Below are 19714 nucleotides of genomic sequence, written 5' to 3'. Positions count from 1 at the left end.
AACTCTGCGTAACTAACAACTAGTTATAGCATGAAGTATCGTTCTATCCCACAGCGTCCGCACTTGAACCAGGATTAAAACTCAAGCAAACAACCTGCCAGAGAGACTTAGAGAAGGCTTCAAATGAAGGTAGAGGCCGTGTGTGTTCCATTCATGTGTGTATCCCCAGGGCCTGACCCTGAGGAGGAGTTCAATAAACATTTGCTAAATGGGTGAATAAATTAGTGAAAGACATGCCATGCGATGGCAGAGCGTGGCCTGCTCTTCAGGCTGGTGTGACAGGAAAGGACTCCAGCTAGCAGGAGTAGTTCATGCAGGGGCGCAGAGCTGCCCACTGGGGAGTGAGGAAAAGTACCCTTTTGAGTGAGTCGCTCTCTTGGCCACGTCCTTGCCACACACAACAGGTCTCTAGCACTGGTGGTCGCCACCCAGTCATCTGAAGTTCGGTCCTGAGACCAGTAGGGTAGAAAATGTCTTCAACCTCAGACTCTGTAGTGCATTTTCCAGATTTGGGTTTTTTGTGTTGTTTTTTGTTGGTTTGTTTGTTTGGTTTTGCTTTCTATAAACAGTGCCTTGAGCTGCTGATAAAGTAGCCTGGTGTCCATGGGTGGCCCTGAAATCCTTGGCATTGTTTGGACCTGCTCTGTTGTCTTAAATTGGTAACAAGATCAGAGGAATTTGGATATGTTTATGTTAGGATTTAGGTCTGGATACTACATATGAGACCGGCTTTTAATTCTTTCTTTCCCTCTTGTATTACTTAAGTCCACGGACACTTAGGATCAGTGTATAAGCACCTCCAAGTAGCGCGAAAAGAGGCAGCATGTGGAACATGAGGGCCAAGGTGTCAGCTCCCGTATTTTCCCCCTAAAGCCTGGAGATTTCGGATGTCTCAGTCCATATCTTTGATTGGCTTCAACGTCAGTTTGTTATTCTTTATATAATTATTGACTTCTTTGAACTTCATTCTGATGCCACGGAGTCAGTTCGGTGTATGAGCTAACTTAGAGTTAACTTACAGTTAACTAGCTCCTCTCACTCTTCCACAGTTTGAATCTTCCCGTCTGTGAGATTTTCCTCGGCTGACCTTGCTACAGTCAGCTACCCACGCCCTGCGCTTGCCCCCTCCCCACTGCATGGACAGACCTGCCTCTGCCCTCAGAGAGAGGCTCCTGCCTGGACAGGAGACCTGGGTCAGAAGCGCCAGTTGTTTTCAAGCATTTGAGAAAAGTCCTCACTGGCAACGTCAGAGAAATCCGCTGATCTTGTGTTTTTACCATAGAAGTGGGTGGAAAGGGGAATGTGCCGCTTGTTCCTTTCATCTTGACGATGGGTGCTTTTCTTGGATAAAGTCTAAAACTAGAAATTGTGACTCTCGAGATTGAAAATGTATATAGCAACTCTAATGTTTTTCAAACCTAGAATGGGGTGACAAAATCAATTTACTGAAGGTGTTAAGACTGTAGATATTATTGCCGAATGAGAAGCAGTGTGTAATGGGAGACGGGACAAGGGATCTTTCTCCAGTGACTTGTGGTTCCCATGCTTTCCTGAAGTGCTCTTCGAGGAAATATGTGTGCAGACAGGCCCTGCTTTTTAATTTTTTTTGTAACCTAGAAAGTTAAGTCATATACCGTACCTGCTTCTCTTTGGAGGTATTTAAGACCCTTGGATATATTTAATATCTGTAACTTCTCTTCCCTTGGTAGAAAATACTCTAAACCAGAAATGATGTAGAGTGGAATCAACTGTGAAATTATCACTTTTCTGGCAGGCCCCAAACCCTCTGCATTTTTTCCTGGCTGGGTGACATGGTATTAACCCTAATTGAATGAATGAGCCAGTTTTTTGACTCTAAGTTCTGAAATTAAAAGGTAGAGTGATTTGGGGCTGGCCCCGTGGCCGAGTGGTTAAGTTCGCACGCTCCGCTGCAGGCGGCCCAGTGTTTCGTTAGTTCGAATCCTGGGCGCGGACATGGCACTGCTCATCAGACCACGCTGAGGCAGCGTCCCACATGCCACAACTAGAAGAACCCACAACGAAGAATACACAACTATGTACCGGGGGGGCTTTGGGGAGGAAAAGGAAAAAATAAAATCTTTAAAAAAAAAAAAAAAAAGGCAGCGTGATTCTATGCCATGGTTACTTATACCTGGTTTAATGGATTTACCATTGTATTATCTAGTTTTAACCTTCACAAAATGGACACATGCCTTAAAAAGACCCCTCTAGAGGAAGCATGGATTAAAGGTAGCACACTAACAATAGAGTCCCCAAGAAAACCAAACAGACAAAAAACGGCAGAGGTGGCACTTCTGCTATTCCTACCACAAACTCTTTGCCAACCACATTACAAGATGACAGCATTACAAGGTAGAAACAGTGACAGTCTAATTTGATTTGCCAAGCAATTGGCCAAAAAACCTTCAAAATTATTAAAATATCACCGGGAAGTATGGATGAAAATTTACATGTATAATTGTTATAATAATCTCACTCTAAGTATGTTTTGTGCCTTGAAGTATTAAGTAATGATAATAGCCTGTGTAGATAATATATATGGCATCTTCAAAGGTGAGGGTGGCCTCAGAGGACAGACCGAGTATTACTGGACTGTCTGGCCAGTTGGAGGCCCATTAGGTAGAGCTAACTCCTGCCAGCCTCTCCATCCAGCTCTCTGTGTGGTTCAGCATTCAGAGAACACACACACAGGTGTATGGCAGGTTTTGATTCAAACCTTTGGCCTCTCACATTTAATCATCCTAATGTGGCCTTTTCCAGTTAAGGCAAACAAACTTTAGAGTTTCCATCACCTTTAAAGTTTTCTGGCGAAAAAAAAAAAAAAAGGCCTGGAGCTCTTGCCAGGGCTGCAACATTCAGTTGTGCATGTTTTGCTCTGCAGAAAGGCTCCTGGAGGGCTGATCCACCGGAGGGGCACCTTTTTCTAACTCACACAAAGGCACCCATGTCGACTCGCCATGGCCTTGCCTTGCTGTGAATTTTGGGAGAAAAGAGCCAAAATCAGAAAAAAATATCCAATGGACAAAAAGCTAAGTGTGGTGAATTTTTACTTTTCAACCTGGAGTGTGGCTTTGTGTAGCTCAGGTCAAGTAGGTTCACGTTGTGCTCACCTTTAACATTGTTAGAGAAGCTGCTTGAAATCAGATTAGCCCGATGTGAAAAATGTGTTGCAATCACTAAGATCCATCCCAAAGACTTCAGGGATTTAGAAAAAGAAAGAGCACATTGATTTTGTTCTGTGAAAACGACTTTTTGAGTTGTTGCATAAATGCCATTTGTTTCCAGAAACTAACAAGCCGTGTGTTTCTCATTCATTACGTGCTGCCACTCCTTCCCAAACACACTCACTTTGGCGTCCTCACCCACCCTGACTAGCGCAGAAGGGGAAGGGTTAGTTGTGACTCAGACTGCAAAGTGACAAGAGAGCTTGCTGGAGGCTGAAGAGGGTGTCATCTCCATTTAGCTGGTAGCAAAGTAATCAAACCTAGCAGCACCAAGAGCCCAGAGCAGCTCCTTGGCTGTTCTCTCCATCGCAGTGGGCTCTGGTTGCAGAGGGCCTGTAAATTGCGCGGTAATGGCTGGTTCCTCAGCAGGAGTAAACATGTGCTTTGAGTTTTCAAATGAGTCAGACGCACGCTGCGAGATAAATGCTGATAGCAAGCAGATGGGACGTGTGCTTTTCAAGAGGGACAGACAGAGGGGGGTCATGTATTGGCATCTTCCACACTCTTTCAGATGATGGACTGACACTTAATGGGGTCTGGTCCCTTAACAAGAAACATTGGGTGGTGGGTGATTTTTTCCCCCTTCTTTCTTTCCGTAAGAGGACTCTACATTTTAAGCCTGAAATGTAAACGTGTTCTGGCTCCAATTTGTCGGCTGACTCTAATCGCCTCGGAACTTATATAAACTCTAGGTGAGTAATTTCCCCAAGTACAGTGCCCCCTTGGAATGTGTGTGCTGTGAACTCAGATTAAACTTTTAACCTCACATTTTTCTGGGAAGGATTATTATCCATGTTTTTATTGTTTAAAAACAGCAATCAGAAACTCAGAAATGTCTAGTGCTCTTTCCGTGGTTGAGTTGGTACACATGAGCCTTTCCCTTATGCTGTGCGTGCCTGGGAATTGTGGAAATACTTGGCCCTCTAAAAATGGGATGTTGTGCCAGAATTGAAACTATAAAGCACCAATACTCTTGTCTTCCTTACGACACTCCCAACTGAATTGTGAACTGTTTGTAGGGCCTCGTGCCCTCCCAGATCAACTACAGAAATCTTAAGTGTCTGTTTGCTGATGCACGCCATGTCCCATTGCCAAGTGACATATATAACACATTCATCAGCAGAGCGGGAGGCCTGAGTCCTAGATTCCTGCTGCATTCTTCCACGCTTGGCTTTTGTTCACCTCATCTCCTTCCAGCAATTGGTTCAACAGATGCTAGGCTCTCCCGAGTGTTTGCAGAAACAGTCCCAGATGCCAGGCTTGAAGATACAACATCTCTTTGCGACCTTGATCCTGTCCCTGTACCCATCAGTCACTGGCTCAGACCTGTAAGTGAGTCTCTTAGCCCTTCAGTACAAGGGTTTGTATGTGTGTGTGTGTTTTGATTTGGCATCAATATAGAAACTAGTGGACTGGCTTGTTCTCCCAGGAACTGCTGGTTATTTGTACTTAGTTTGTGTTTGATGACTCCCAAGACGTAACTGGCATGACATCCTGGAAGAACAGTAGGCTGGGGGGTCAAGTATTGGTTCTGCTGGAAACTCATTGTGTAACCTTACACGAGTCAGGGTGTCCGACAGAGCCTCAGCTTGTCATTTGTAAAATGGAGGTGTCAGACTCAAGGGTCTTCGTGTGGGAACAGTACCAGTCACATTTGTTTTACTGTAAGGTTTTGAGGAAAACAAACACCAAACAAGAGGCAAAACAGGAACCCCGTCAGGATAGACAATTCCTGCTCACTGCAGTGAATGTTGCTGTGCCATGCCCTTTGATATGTTTCGGGTTAAATTCTGCTTTAAATGCCATGAGGCTATTGTCTTGTTTTGTTTCATCATCCAGTGGATATTTTGGATTCTTGAACAATGAGAAGCACAGCCTTCTGGCCCTGGAAGAACAAGGGAGGCTTTGGGAGTGTCATTGCCACCCCAGTGTTTGGAAAATTGATTGAATAATTGGTTTCTAGTGTTAACTTTCCTCAGCACTTATGTGCATGCTTATACCCTCTGTGCCCCCAGTACGCCAGGTTACCTCCCACTGCTTCCTCCCATGTCCTATGGAATCACAAAAACAGAATCAGGTGCAATTTTTTATGTTTCTGGCTTCATTTGATCGCTCTTCTGGTGTCAGCCTCATTGGCAGCAGACAGCTGGAATTGAGCAAATGCCATAGGCAAATGTTGTGGGGAGAAAAGCATCCCAGTATTTCTGTCTCCAGAAGGAAGTTTGAGGATTGGGGTCTGTTCTGAGGAAGGACTGATGGAGCCAGGTACCCCAGACGCTGGGAGGCACCACCACTTGCACCTGTGCCTCCAGCAACCACTGCTACGAAGCCTGTGCAAATGTTGAAATGCATCTTGTTGTCAGCCTTGGTAACAAGCATCCCAAGGGGCCCGGGTGCAAGTGCTGGAAGAGGAGTATTCATTTAGTCATTAATTTTACAAATGTTTGTTGAGCACCTATTGTATATATGGAACTGCGGCTAGGCACCAGAGATACAAAGATAAGTGCAAATGGGGGCTGGCCCCGTGGCCGAGTGGTTAAGTTCGTGCGCTCCGCTGCAGGCGGCCCAGTGTTTTGTCAGTTCGAATCCTGGGCACGGACATGGCACTGCTCATCAGACCACGCTGAGGCAGCGTCCCACATGCCACAACTAGAAGAACCCACTACGAAGAATACACAGCTATGTACCGGGGGGCTTTGGGGAGAAAAAGGAAAAAATAAAATCTTTAAAAAAAAAAAAAAAAAAAGATAAGTGCAAATGGCATTGCCCTCAAGGAGTTTCTGATCCAGCGAAGGGCACCGATGTGTAGTCTACTGAAATATAATGTAAGTGCAACACGGTGATGCGGATGAAAATCTATACAGGACCAGAGACAGGAACTGAGCTCTGCCAGAATTTCACCTGGCTAAGAGACGGGCAAAGGGTATTTCAGCAGAAGACCCTGCACAGGCAGATGCAGAACAACGTGAAAGTGCATGGCATAGTCAAGGTGTGATGCAGGTCAGTGTGACTGGATCACAGATTTATGAGAGAAAGTGGCCAAAGACAAAGTTGGAAAGGCAGGTTGGGATCTGGAAGAGCCTTATGCAGGGCCAATGAGCTAAATACACGTTTGTTCTCAAAAAGATTCAGGGGAGTTTACAACAACGCACAATCCATAAAGAAGAAATAAAAGCATGGGAAATACAAGGGATGAAAAATAATATAACACCATGAACAGTTAGTTGTTTACTTACAGTTTATGTACAGTGAGTAGTTAGAGTCGGGACAGAAATTTGACTCTGAGCTTCCTAGATGCCAAAGCAAAAAGGGAAATGTGAACTTGACTGTGCCCATATGAAAAAAGCCAGTTGCTCAAGAGAAACAGGTTTTTGCTGGAACTAAGAGCCAAGGGAAACTTCTTCATTGATTCTCATCAAAGGCTCAGTGTGAGGATATAGTGGAAATATCTTCAACAGTATCCCTACACTAGCAATTTTTATAGGACTGTTTCTTGTAATGTCCCTCAATGCAAGCCAATGGCATACTGCCAAAGTGTAATTCAGTAAAAACAGCTCTACACATGGCCAGAACAATTCAGCTTAAGCTTGCTGCTTTTTGATGCTTTGGCTTGATGTGCGGATACAATTTAGGGTAGCTAGAGGAATAGAAGTTCTTCGTATCTTTTAGGCAATCACCCATGAATATTATTTCTTACAACGGGGCTCTTAAAAAGTATTGGACAGCAGGCAGTGAACTCGAGCTTCTGTTCGTTGGCAAAGACCTCAAGAACAAAGGAGTTTGAACTTTGGGTTATGTAACAAACAAAAAAATCTTTTCCAAAGATGTTTAATCATGGAAGGAAAGTAATTGGTCATCCTGGACTAATAGTGCAACCCTGTGGCTCAGCTCACACTGGCCTGGAATGAGGGCTGGGGTACTAAGGCGAGTTCCCTGACCTGACAGCACATCTTTTGCTGTGAACTGTAGTTTGAAGGTGATGCATGAAAAGCCCTCACATTATAGAAGTAAAGCTGTGGACTGAGCATCTTTTGAGATTTGGCCCTTTTCCTTAGCAGCTGAAGCAACTGTGTGAAACACAAACCTAGGTCTCACAGGCTCAAGGGGTGTGTGTGTGTGTGTGTGTGTGTGTGTGTGTTTTGTTTTCGTCTCAGAAGGCTTGTGGCATTCACCAAATAGCCTCTAAGCTAAAAGAGTGTAAATTTCATCAAAAATAAATAACAAATCCCACATATTTATACAACATTGTACAATTTGTAAGATATATTCCCATCGTTCTCATCCAATTTCTAATTTGAATTGCTTAAAGACCTTGAGCAGGACTGGTATGATTATCCCATTGTACAGATGAGAAAACTAAGGCTTGACCAAGTTGGCATGGACATGGGGTAGGAGAACCAGGATCATAGCCCAGGTCTTGTGATTTTAGTACAGTTATTTTTCTACCTTCCCAGGCTCACCTGATTTATCCAAAGGAATAGTGAATTGTAGATCATGTTAACCATGCTCAGCAGCCACCAGGCTTTGGTGGTGCCCATTGGGAAAAAATTCAAACCCACTGTAAGTATAGCAGTGCCCTCCCCCTCCGTTAACCACAGAAAAAAATATCAACTTCTTCAGCAGGGATGCTAAAGTGATGCATCTGTTTGTGGGAAGACAAGCCCTCCCTAGTCCCTGGACCCCATGGATGGCCCGCGTTATACACTGGCAGGAGACAACCCAACGATTTGTTCTTTCAACCCTCTATTTACCAAATATACAAAGTGTGTTGCCACATATGAGTGTGTGGTTGTGTATGTTCTCAGTATAATGCAAGGTAGTTTCACAAACATTGTAGAAACTTTAAATAATCTTACCTGTTGATATTCAGTGACCAAATCTCCCCAAAGGTCCTTACTCACTGTAAATAGAAGGATGAACTTGAACTCTGTAAGTTATAATAATTGCTTTTTTGAGTAGTCTACTTAAGTAAAAATAAACTAATGCCGCCTTCTGCCTACTTTTTCATTGAACATCTAAAGAGCTAACTCATATCTAGTTATGTTGGTGTGCAATGGAGAATTTGTGGATATAGATGGTATTTTCTCTTTGTTCCCTCTGAAAATATGAAGATATGAGGTAAACTTCAGACATTGATGCCACTACTGGCACAATGCACTAAATTGTAAACAGTGTCCCAGAAGACAGGACTCTCCTCCCAATGAACAAGAGTACTTATAACTGGAGAGCCACAGGTGCTCAAAAGAGATGATCTCAATAAGGTCCCCCAAATTCCCAATTTATAGCCGAGAAGGGGATTCCAGATCTCAGTATCATAGGCAGACTTGGTAACTCAATACATGTTGTGTGTGCACTGAAAAACTGAGACACTTTGATGCAATTACTTGCCAAAGGTTTCCAGAAGCAACCCATCTCCAAAACCATCAGAGTAAAATGTTCCAGAATGTTCTTTCCTGTTCTCTTCTCTCTTTGGGCATACACATTACCACTCACTCCTTTCCAGTTGTCATCTGCACATACTTCTAAAATGAGAGAATGTATCATCTCCTAAGTCTCTTTCAGTTCAAAACATTAGAATTTTACAGAGACTGGGTCTACAAGATGAAAGTAGCTACACACCAAAGAGCTCTCTTCTCTTCAACCCCCAAATTGTCAGAGTTCATGTTCAGTCAGTGGGAACAAGACCTCTGACAGCCAAACCTGAGACTGCTTTGGAAAACCCATTGTTTAGAAATGGCTTTGCAATAAAACTGAAAATTCAGGTTAAAAAAAGAAGAAGAAAGAGTGGAACCAGTTCCCTGTCAACACACAGCTGCCCACAGCTACCTGCATGGGTGCTTCCTGATAAACACCAGTTTGCTGCTGTGGGGACTATGTCTGTCCGATCAGTGAAGCAGGCAAGGAGTGCCCCAGTGCCTTATGTGGCCTGCTGCTATACAGTGACAACAGCATGAGGAAAACAAGTCCTTCTTAACTCTTGGGGAGTACAGTGCATGCACCAAAGGCATCACTGCCTCCATCTTTTTAATCTTTGAGCACAGAAGAGAATCATTTGCTGAATGATCCTTAGTGCCTTGAAATAGTTAATGGAACATATTCCAAAACATCTAAGTTCCAGACTGTAGTTCGTGCTTTGAAAGATTCTAACTCAAGTTTCTCATCTTGCCTCTCTTTCAAAAACAGCTCATAAGAGGAGAGGCATAGACCATCTCTCCTTCCCAGCAGCGTAACCAAGGTTTGGGCAGCAGGACTGGCTTCCTTACCCAGATTTTGGGAACACCTTCAGCCTCCTCTTGGGAAATGCAGATGTGATTGGGAACAGTGTGGTCCCCTGCTGGGCAAAAGCACCTATGGGTCCTGAGAACTGCTCAGGTTGAGGTGACATCCTGTGAAAAAGAATCTGGCAGTGTGTTCACTCAGTGTTTTGGTTTTTATTTATTTGTGCTTTTAATGTTAAAGAATTCCATCAGGATCTTATCTTTGGCCTATCCCTTAGAACAAAAGCCAGTCGCCAGAAAGCTATAGATGAGCTTTGTGGATACCATGGCGGAAAATGAATTTGCATTTGTGGCCTGATCTGTGAGTGTGATTTTGACCATGAATGAGATTTCCACATCCATTGGTCGGGCTCTGGGATTAGCAGTTTTTCAGAAGTGCTGTGCCAAGTTTCCAGCTCCGTTCTTCAGGCTTGAGCCTCTGGGTGGCACTGAGCGAGCTTGATTCTCCTGGGGAGTAGGAGGAGGGGAGGGGTGATTATTCTGAATTAGTAGAGGAAGACGAGCAATGACCTTATTTGTGACCTTGTGGTTGGATTAAAGAAGTCCAAAAGGGGCTTGCTGTTACAGTATCTTGGAGAATATCCATTTTAGTATATATAGCGATGCCTCATTTTAAAAAATTGCTGCATAGTATTCTATTTCATGGTTCTCTGTGTGTATGGGTATGGGTGTGTGTGAAATGAATATGTCTCTCTCTCTTGTTTTTCAAACACATTTTCCTACTTCTGCCTAAAGTAACTTCCTTCCCAAAGTTACGTTGGCTTAAAGTCAATCAATTATAATTCAATTATATCAATAAGCTCATCTTTTCAATTGTTAATACTCTTGGAAGAGTTGCAGTGAGTTGTTCCATCTTCACACTAAATTGTGAATAATACAATAAGGTTGCTTTCTTTCTGACACCTGGCTTACACACTCTCCAGGAGGGGGAGGGTTTGTTACAGGAGGAAGAGGTACTGGGAAGCAAGGAGAATTGAGAAAGAGGGAATCGAGTAAGGAGCTTTGCTTTGCTGGCAGGCCACGTGAGCACGCTGGGGGTGCGGAAAGTGTGTCCAGGAGAAAGAAGAGCAATGCAGAGATGGAGGCAGGAGGACTCCAAAGATAAACCTCTTCCTGTGTTGAAAATGTAAATATAGCAGACCCTGGGAGGGAAGGTGTGTGCTCTCCTAAGGGTTCTTTGGCCTGAAAGAAAGACAGCAATGGTGGGTGAGAATTTTATAAGCACAATCAGTTACTGCATTTACTGATGTGTCTACTCCTCTTCAAATGTCCCCAGAATCAGATTTTGTGGCAAAAGCTGGCTTTAATGTCACATTAATTAGTTGGTAGCCCATCATTGCCAGGAATACCTTTAGCTGTCTCTCCAGCAAGATCTCTATTTACTTCATGCCTGTGACATACTGGCTGTCAGACATGAGCGGCCACACGTAATGAAGTGGCTTCAGCATATTAAAACTGGGGTTTACAAACTTCACTGGATGTATGGTTGGCATTTGGGGAGACTCTCATACAAACAAAAACTGAGTGAATCTCTTCATAAAGAAGCTGATGGATGATGCTAGCTCCCACTTGGAAGCCACATGAGCATGCGCAGTAATGATGGCGCCATGCTAATTAAGACTAATGGCCAAAAGAGCCTTTTCAGATGATCCAATTAGACGGATTTACTTAGAGATTATACAGATAACTCTGATAAAGACATCAATCTAGTTCAATTTTACAAGGCCTCTTTTTAAAATGAGGTGGTATTTGACCATAATAAAGTAGTGTAATAAGTAGTGTACTGTGTCTTGCCACTGTGGAAGCTGAGGGCTACTAACATTCTTAAAAATTTCCATTTAAGCTTGATTTTTTTCAAGGGCCAATTACGTAGATGCCCTATTACCAAGTTCTTTTCATTCCTTGTCCCTCCTGCTGTCCAGTTGAGACTGTTTTACAGTTCACTACCCCCTTGACTCGAAGGTGGAAATGAAAGAAAGTGAAACTCGCATCTCTCTGCCTAGCGCAGATCTGGTAAACTATTCTACGGGGAAGACACTAAAACTATTGGCTAAAGCAGACCTTTGTGTTCTCATGGATTAAATTTTCCTTTGATTTCCCTAGATCCCCAGTGTCAGAGAGAGTCAGTAATTGGCTGAACTGAATATTTCTTGGTAGGGTAAAAAGCAAGCAGGATTCTGCTTTATATGACATTAATTTTGTCACATGTGAGGAAAAACTGATAAATCCAATGAGATAGTGAAGCTTTTTATAATTACACACGGTTTGTACAGTGATTACACTCATCAAAATGATTTTTGCTTAACTCTGTAAATGCTGTCAACAAAGACTCTTTCCTAGAGCACATTATTATTAACCGTTGATGTGGTTGTCTCTGAATCAACGGTGCTGTGAGAGATCGAGCAATTCTCAAGTATTGCATAAGAAAACATCACTGAGGGATTGCACTATGGCTTAGAAGCCTTCAAACATTTCTTAAGTGGGGAGAGGGAAATCACAGTGTTTCACTCGTTGGAAATTTCAGCAGGAGGCTTAGACCGGGAGCAGGTGTCTCCTCGGCCTCCATTAAGCAGGGGTTTTTTTGAGGGTCGGGGGGATGAGAATGACGGAATAAGAGGATAAAGAAAAGTGAGGGAAAAGGCTAGTTCAAGGCTGATGTAGCCTCTGCTAACTTTTTGCTTTTTCTAAGGCACTCCTTCTAATCACTGCCACGTGATAAATTCTTCAGTACGTTCTTCAGTTTCTTGTCCTGATGCAAGAGAACACCAGCTTACAGCAGGACGTACTTTATCCCCCTTAGAAAAAGAAATAACAAATAATTAAGGCCACAGCTCACAGGGACCCAAGCTTATTGGCAATAAAAGGCAGCTGTGCAATTAATCTGCCAAAAGTGAGCATGTCACTCTGTTAGAAAACAGGACTGGAAGCATCCAGGGATCTATATAAAGCATAGACAACAGTCTGAAAGAACATGGGCAGCACCGTGGCCCCCCACCCTTCAGCAGATGAAGTAGAGTTCTGCATTCTTTGCCCAAATAACTCCCCACCACGTGGAGAAGCCCTCAGGCCTGAGTCAGTTACACGCCTGGCCTCTTCCGAGGCTCAGTGTTCCTAGAAGGTGCTGTAGGAACAGAAAAAAATTGGGGAAGTTAAATTTTTTGAGCACCTTGGGCACTTTCAGGTATATCATTTCACTGAGTCTTCACAGTTACACTACTAGGGAAGTATAAGCATCTTGGTTTCCACAGGTGGGGAAACTGAGGCATGGAGCTTCCAAATTCAGGCCTCCCTGGTTTCCACTATATTCATTCTTTTCCCATAACAACATGTCTTTCCTGGTGAAGCATTAGGAAATGTTTTTTTCTAGACCTGGCTGCCATGACTTTATGGTGTGACTTTGGGCAAGACACTTAACTTCTCTGGGCCTCAGCTTTGTAGCTGAAAAATGAGAGGTTATTCTTACAAAACTAAACATGCTCTTACCCTATGATCCAGCAGTTACACTCCTTGATATTTACCCAAAGGAGCTGAAAATTTACGTCCACAGAGAAACCTGCACACAGATGTTTATAGCAGCTTTATTCATAATTGCCAAACTTGGAAGCAACCAAGTGTCTTTTATAGGTGAATGGATACATAAACTGTGGTTCATCTAGACAATGAAATATTATTCAGCACTGAAAAGAAATAAGCTTGTCAAGCCATGAAAAGACATAGAAGTATACATTTAAGTTTCTTCCAAGTGAAAGAAGCCAATATGGAAAGGCTACATGCTGTGTGATTCCAACTATACGACGTTCTAGAAAAAGCAAAACTATGGAGACAGTAAAAAGATTGGTGGTTGACAGGGATTAAGAAGAGGAAGGAATGAATGGGCAAAGCACAGAGGACTTTTAGGGAAGTGAAACTACTCTGTGTGATACCATAATGATGGATGCATGTCATTATACATTTGTCCAAACCCATAGAATGCACAACACCAAGAATGAACTCCAGTGTGAACTATGGTCTTTGGGTGATTATGATGTGTTTATGTAGGTCCATCAATTGTAACAAATGTACCACTCTGGTGCGGAATGTTGTTAATGGAGGATATGCATGTTGGGGGGGGGCAGGAAGGAAGTACATGAGAAATTTCTGTACCTTACCCTCAGTTTTACTGTGAACCTACAACTGCTCTAAAAAGTAAAGCCTTAATGTTTTTTAAATGAGAGGATAGAAACTCTTAGGTCTTTTATCAACATGCCTCTCCAACTTTAATGAGCAAAGGCATCACCTAAAGAGCTTGTTAAAATGCAGATTCTGATTCAGTAGGTCTAGGGAGAGGCCTGAGGTTCTGCATCTAACAAGTTTCCAGGTGATGCCAATGCTGCTGGTGCACAGACAGTGCTTTAAGTATGGAGGTCCTCTAGCATTATCATTCTGGGATTCCAAGATGGCGGCAAGCACATCTTAGTCTTCCAGTCATCGCTGCATGTCCGCATTTGGTTAGGTGCCTTGCATAGTTGGTACTCAGTAATGCTAGATACATTGGATCTAGTTGGCACAGAATAAGTGGCTCAAAGAGACATGGTCAGAGGGAAGTTTGTAACTTTAACCACTCAGAGATTCTGTAGTTCCCTGAAGGCTCCATCCCTCAAGGGCCAAACCGGAGCCTGGCCTTCTTCCCCACCCCTACCCACAGCAGGGTCCCTGGTAATCCTAACTTTCTCCATAGTAGGCTTATCCACCCTAATTCTGTCGCCAGCTAGCTCTGACTGACTTAGTCCAAAGAGAGACCAACCTTAAAGGACATCTGATAAATGCCATTAAGAAGCACCTTACTCTTCCAAAGATTGTATTTATTTTGTGGATTAAATTAATCACATCCTCTCCACATACATTGTGACTTATAAAGTTTCTTCCTCCCCTCTGACACCCCTCTTCGTTCTGGTAACCGATACCAGCACTTTATTCACTGTCTATGGCAGCTCCATGCGTCTTTCCATGTGCGTTGGAAGTTACTCCTCTCCGGAGTGGCTGCAGAGGCCAGAGGCCAGATTTTCATTATCTCTATAGGGAAGCATAGTCATAAACTCAAGACAAAAATATGGCATGAATTCAAAATTTCTTTTCTTTTTTTTAATCCCATTTTAAACCACTTGTTTAGAATAGGATTTCTGAACCAGTAATTAGAGTACTTCAGAAGTAAGGGCTCACTGTGTTGAACCTATAAAGAAGTGGATACTATTTTTTTAACCTGATCTTTTTTTATAATGCCCAAAAGGACAACACTATGTATTTTCATACGACTGTCAAGGGACAAAGGCAGCTGCAAATATTTGACCTAGATAAACAGATTACCATTCACTTCATCTGAAAATACAGGGATAATTAACTTGGACAACCATTTAAACAGCAGGGGTCTCCTCCAGAGTGTCTGCCTTCCTAAATCAGCAGAGAGCCTGCTAGAGAGCTGCCGCCGCGAGGCTGTTCAGTGTAGCTGCCTTCTATTGCTGTAGTTTGAATTGTTCTAATGAATTGTATGGTATTGTGGAAAGAACTTTTGGGCATTTCAGTCTTCTTGGGTTTATTCCTATGTCCCAGCCCACTCTTGTTTGTCCATTTGGTAAGGTTTATAATGGATTTGTTCTCCAGAGTTAAAATTTTTTTCTTCATTGTGTAAAGTTGATAATTTAGTCTGTTACTAGCCATTGAGCCTCTGAAATCAATGACACCTGGAATCACAGAGTTACACCAGACCTGAGAGGTCATCCAGCCTAATCCCTCACCTGATGCCTAATTTCCCTCCACAGACTCTGCGCAACGGATCTCATGCTAGTCTGCTCTCGCACGTGTTCAGCTGTAGGTTGTAAGTCCCCTCAAGGCCTACTTCTCTGAAAAGTTCTCCTTATAAGAAAGTTCTTCCTGAGATTGAGCTGAAATCCATTTCTCTCCAGTTCCCACCCTTCGATAGAAATGCAGGGAAAACAAAACCATTTCCTCTTACAGGTGACAGGGCTTCAGGTATTTTAAGTATGATTATATCCCCCTGAGCCTCCTTGTCTCCATGTCCTTATGTCAGAGATCAGACTCTACACTGTCCTGGTCACTCTTCTTTGAACAGCCTCCTACCTCTTTCAACCTTCCCCCAGTTTGTGGCCCAGAATTGGTACCATCCTCCAGGTTGGAGTCAGACTAGCCTTCTGGAGCAGTTGGTCTCAACTTTGGCTGCACACTGGAATCACCTGGACGATGCCTAGACCCCATGTTCAGAGATCCTGATTTCATTGGCTTGGGGTGTGGTCTTAGCATCAAGATTTGTAAAAACTGTTGGAGTATATCATATGTAGCTGAGGTTGAGAACCACTATTCTAAGGTCTTTAACAATCAGAGGCATTGCTGGCTGCACAGGTTGAGTGTGGAGAAGGGATGAGAGTGGGGGAGGGTGGTTAGGGTGGAGGAGAAGCTACAAGCTGTTGTTGAATTGGTAGGTCTCTCCATAAGCTGTAACTCATATTTGTTTCTTGGCTTTTAGGTTTTAATCTTGAATTTTTTTACATTGATACAAAACCATTATAGTCATAATTTAAGTTTCGTGGCAGAGCTAGCTGAGCTCATGTTTTTATGTCCCATATTTTATCATGTTTCTGGCAAATATTATTTCATTTTGCTCTCTGGGATGTTATGATGAGGCATTCGGGGAGTTGGGATGGGGGGATAGACTTCTCCCTCCTGACATATCACTCCTCTCCCCACCTCCGTCACACTACGTATTATACATTAGCTGCACCAGATCATGAACTCATATTGAATTTGCTACTCAAACTCCTAGGTCTTTTGCCCTCATGGTACTATCAAGCCATTATGCTCATCTTATATTTTGGCAATTTCTTTTTCTTTTTTTTAAAGATTGGCACCTGAGGTAATATCTGTTGCCAATCTTCTTTTTTTTTTGTCGTCATCTTCTCCCCAAAGCCCCCCAGTACATAGTTGTATATTCTAGTGGTGAGTGCTTCTGGTTGTGCTGTGTGGGACACTGTCTCAGCATGGCTTGATGAGTGGTGTCATGTCCATGCCCAGGATCTCAACCAGAGAAACCCTGGGCCACCGAAGCAAAGCACCAAACTTAACCACTCGGCCCCAGGGCTGGCCCCTGCTTCTTTTTTTAATTAAAAAATTCACCATTCATACTGATAAAGTCTGGGTGGGAGAATGAGGCTTAGGTGTGCCATAGCATTGAGCTTCCCAATCCTAGACTCTGGAGTTAGCTGGACTTTCCCACGAGGTCACAGGCGGTACTGGAAAACCACAGACTTCTCAAGTGGGGACTGTCATGTAAAACGTACAGCATGGAGATGTAGATGAGACGGTGTGCAGGCAGAGACCCCCAAAAAGGAATTGCATTTTAAAAGGAGAAGAGTGAACTGCAACGCATTTGCCCAATACGTGCCACATTCACCATATACATTGTAAATGCATGATTTCGTTTAACCTATACAATAGTCCTGTGATGTGCATGTAATTATGCCCATGTTACCGATGAGGAAACTGGGGCTCAGAGGGGCTAAGCACTAATAAGTGGGGTGTCAGGATGGCCACCACACCGTGCTGCTAAGGTAAGGAAGGCCCTTCATCCCTATTGAATCTCATTGTTTTGGGTTTCCTCCAGAGTTCTAGCTTTTCAGTCTTTCTGAATCCTATTTCTACATGCCATGCATTTGCTAAGTTAGGAAATCCTGCTCCACTGTGATAAGATGCAGAAAACTTAGGAAACTGTCTTCCTGCCTTTGAGCAATTTGCTATATAAAGTAGTTAAGTCAGACCATACACTTGTGAAACTAATTGATCCTATATTCTTGACCCTGGGCATGAAAAGTAGAAAGAAAAGGGGATTTTTTTTTCATCAGTGTGTCTGAATGATTTCTACAGGTAGCCCCGAACTTGAAGCAGGAAAGGTGATTTGTAAGACAGATGTTTGATAATTTAAAGATACATTTTGCTGTAGAAATAATGTTTTATTTTTGGCTATCTGTAATACCTGTTTAACCCATAGTGTCCCTGGTAATATGGTAATGAAAATACCATTCCAGCTTCATCGTGAGTACATTACCGATAATTGTAGCAGTGCGTTCCTAATTCCTGGTAAGGCTTCTGTCTCCCCCAGGGTGGCAGCTGCTTTTTTAGATCTCTAGAAGATCACAAACCTGGTATGCTTGTTTAATATGCCCAAATAATGAGTTCTTGACATTCATAAATCCAGCAATTATTTTCCTGATGAGAGGTAAACTATTTTAATGGAACACAAATTACATGTGACTTGAGAACTGCAGAACATTCGAGATTTAGATATCCTTTCCTCCTCCTGTCAGTTTCTTGCCAGACTTATTGACAATTGAGGTTTTGAAGCAGAATTATGTCTCAGTACAATGGTCTATTTCAAAAATTCCTTCATGCACAACTACCCACTTCTGCACTGTTGTGCACGTGCTGTGGAATGCAAGGGGTCCCTTCCTGTGCTCACCTGACTCGCTCTGGATCTGGTTCAGCTGGCTTTGACATGTACAAAAGTCTCAACTGCTAATCCCAGCACCTTTGACATTCTGTGGCTCTTCGAGAAACGGCTAATTAGAAATGGAATTAAACAAATTGATGGAAATAGATTTTTTTCACCAGGCAGGGCCATTTGCCCAGGAAGCTGGAAGGGGACCAGGTGGGAGACTGCCCAAGACCCTGGATCCCTCTCCCTCTGTTCTCACTTGCTTTGGTCTACTCCCCTCTCTCATTCAAATATATATATTCTGCCTGAGTTGAAAGCTGAGGCCTGTGCATTTGAGTCTCTAAGCACTTAAAGCCATTCATTTTCAGCTTTCAAACTTGGTTTCTGATATACCACTCACTCTGTTCCATCGCATCTGTCCAACTTTGGGGCCCTGGTCTGAAACTTCAAGGCAGGGTCCTCACTAGAACCCACAACCCTCGAGATGCAGGAGGTGATGACAGTGTGTATGCGTAATTGTGTATACATGTAGCATTCAAATGAATGCTATATTAATAGCATATGTTTGGAGCACTTCCTGTACACTAGACACTGGTGACAAAAAGATGATAAGATAGTCTCTATTACAATGAGAGATAATTCATGTAATAGGATGGTGTGCAAGTGCAGTGGGAGTTTAAGAGAGGGACCCCCTTAGAAGTCAGGCTTCACAGAGGAGTGAGAATTTTGAGATAGGTTACAGAGAATGAGTAAAATTTGGGGAGGCAAGCAAGCAGGGGAAGGTGTTCCAGGCAGAGGGCAAAGCACGTACAAGGGACGTTTGCGGCAATAGAATGTGCTCTGGAAGATAGTGGCACTCTGAAGTCTGAGCTGAGGGATGCTGGAAGAAGGCAAGGGGAAGAGTCAGGTGGGGCTCCTCATGCAGGCCCCAGGAGCCATGCTGTGGAGTTTGTGTTTTATGCTCTAGGCAGTGGGAAGCTACTGAAAAATTTCAGGCTGGGGAAAAGACATGGCCAGACATGTTGGGCATTGAAGCTGAGGCATATATGCTAAAAATAATCCGAATCAGAGGGAAGTAGGATTCTTTCTTCATCATTGGAAAAAAATAAATAAAGCTCTTACCTCAGCTTTGGGTAGAAATCTTTGCTTTTTCCTCCGGAAATACAGCTTCATCTTCTCCTTTGTGGTTTCTGTGCTGGTGCTTTCTTAATCTGGTCTTGCAAGCAAAGCTGCCAGATGGCTCCCGTCCTGTGCGCTGTCCTGGGCATGCTCGCCTGTCATGGTTGATGGATGAACTCGTCCCTCGTACTCTGACCTTTGCATTGCCACCTTCCCAAAGTGCGACTCTGGACTCTCGATCGGCCCATCATGCGTGGAGATTCATGAGCCCCCTTGGGAACAGACCACTTCTCTTAAATCACTTGTCAGAGGCACTGAGAGGCCGCTACTTAGTGGAACATTAGAAACAGTTTTAGTATTTTGAACTTTGACCTGAATAAGTTGTGATCACTCTGAAGTTGTCTTTCTCTTCTGCTCTTTGTTCCTTTTATTTCGTCCTTTTTCCCTCTGGTTTTCCTCTATTTCCTTCGCTTTTCCAAAATTTTTAGGTTGCATGGACCTGGTTAGGAGTAAGTGAACCTCTTTGCCTGTTACAACTTTTTCTCCTAGTGAAGATTGTGTTGTGATAAAAGGGTTGAACAGTCCGCCCAGCT

General features: G+C 43.3%; 1 protein-coding gene and 1 long non-coding RNA gene across 3 annotated transcripts in view; one reads left to right on the top strand and one right to left on the bottom strand.

Annotated features, from left to right (window-relative positions):
• COLEC12 (collectin subfamily member 12) overlaps positions 1–19714 on the top strand; it is a 179528-nt gene that overhangs the window by 95632 nt on the left and 64182 nt on the right. The gene's annotated exons all lie outside the window — the stretch shown is intronic.
• Positions 11755–19678, bottom strand: LOC139084826 (uncharacterized). Its single transcript, XR_011542614.1, has 2 exons — positions 19125–19678; positions 11755–12318 (listed from the first exon to the last, which is right to left on the bottom strand). It is a non-coding gene; the product is annotated as an uncharacterized lncRNA (long non-coding RNA).

This window comes from Equus przewalskii, chromosome 7 (genome assembly GCF_037783145.1).
Source record: "Equus przewalskii isolate Varuska chromosome 7, EquPr2, whole genome shotgun sequence".
Lineage (NCBI taxonomy): Eukaryota > Metazoa > Chordata > Mammalia > Perissodactyla > Equidae > Equus > Equus przewalskii.
The sequence above is the reverse complement of the archived record's forward strand: the minus strand, read 5'-3'. Positions and strand labels throughout refer to the sequence as shown.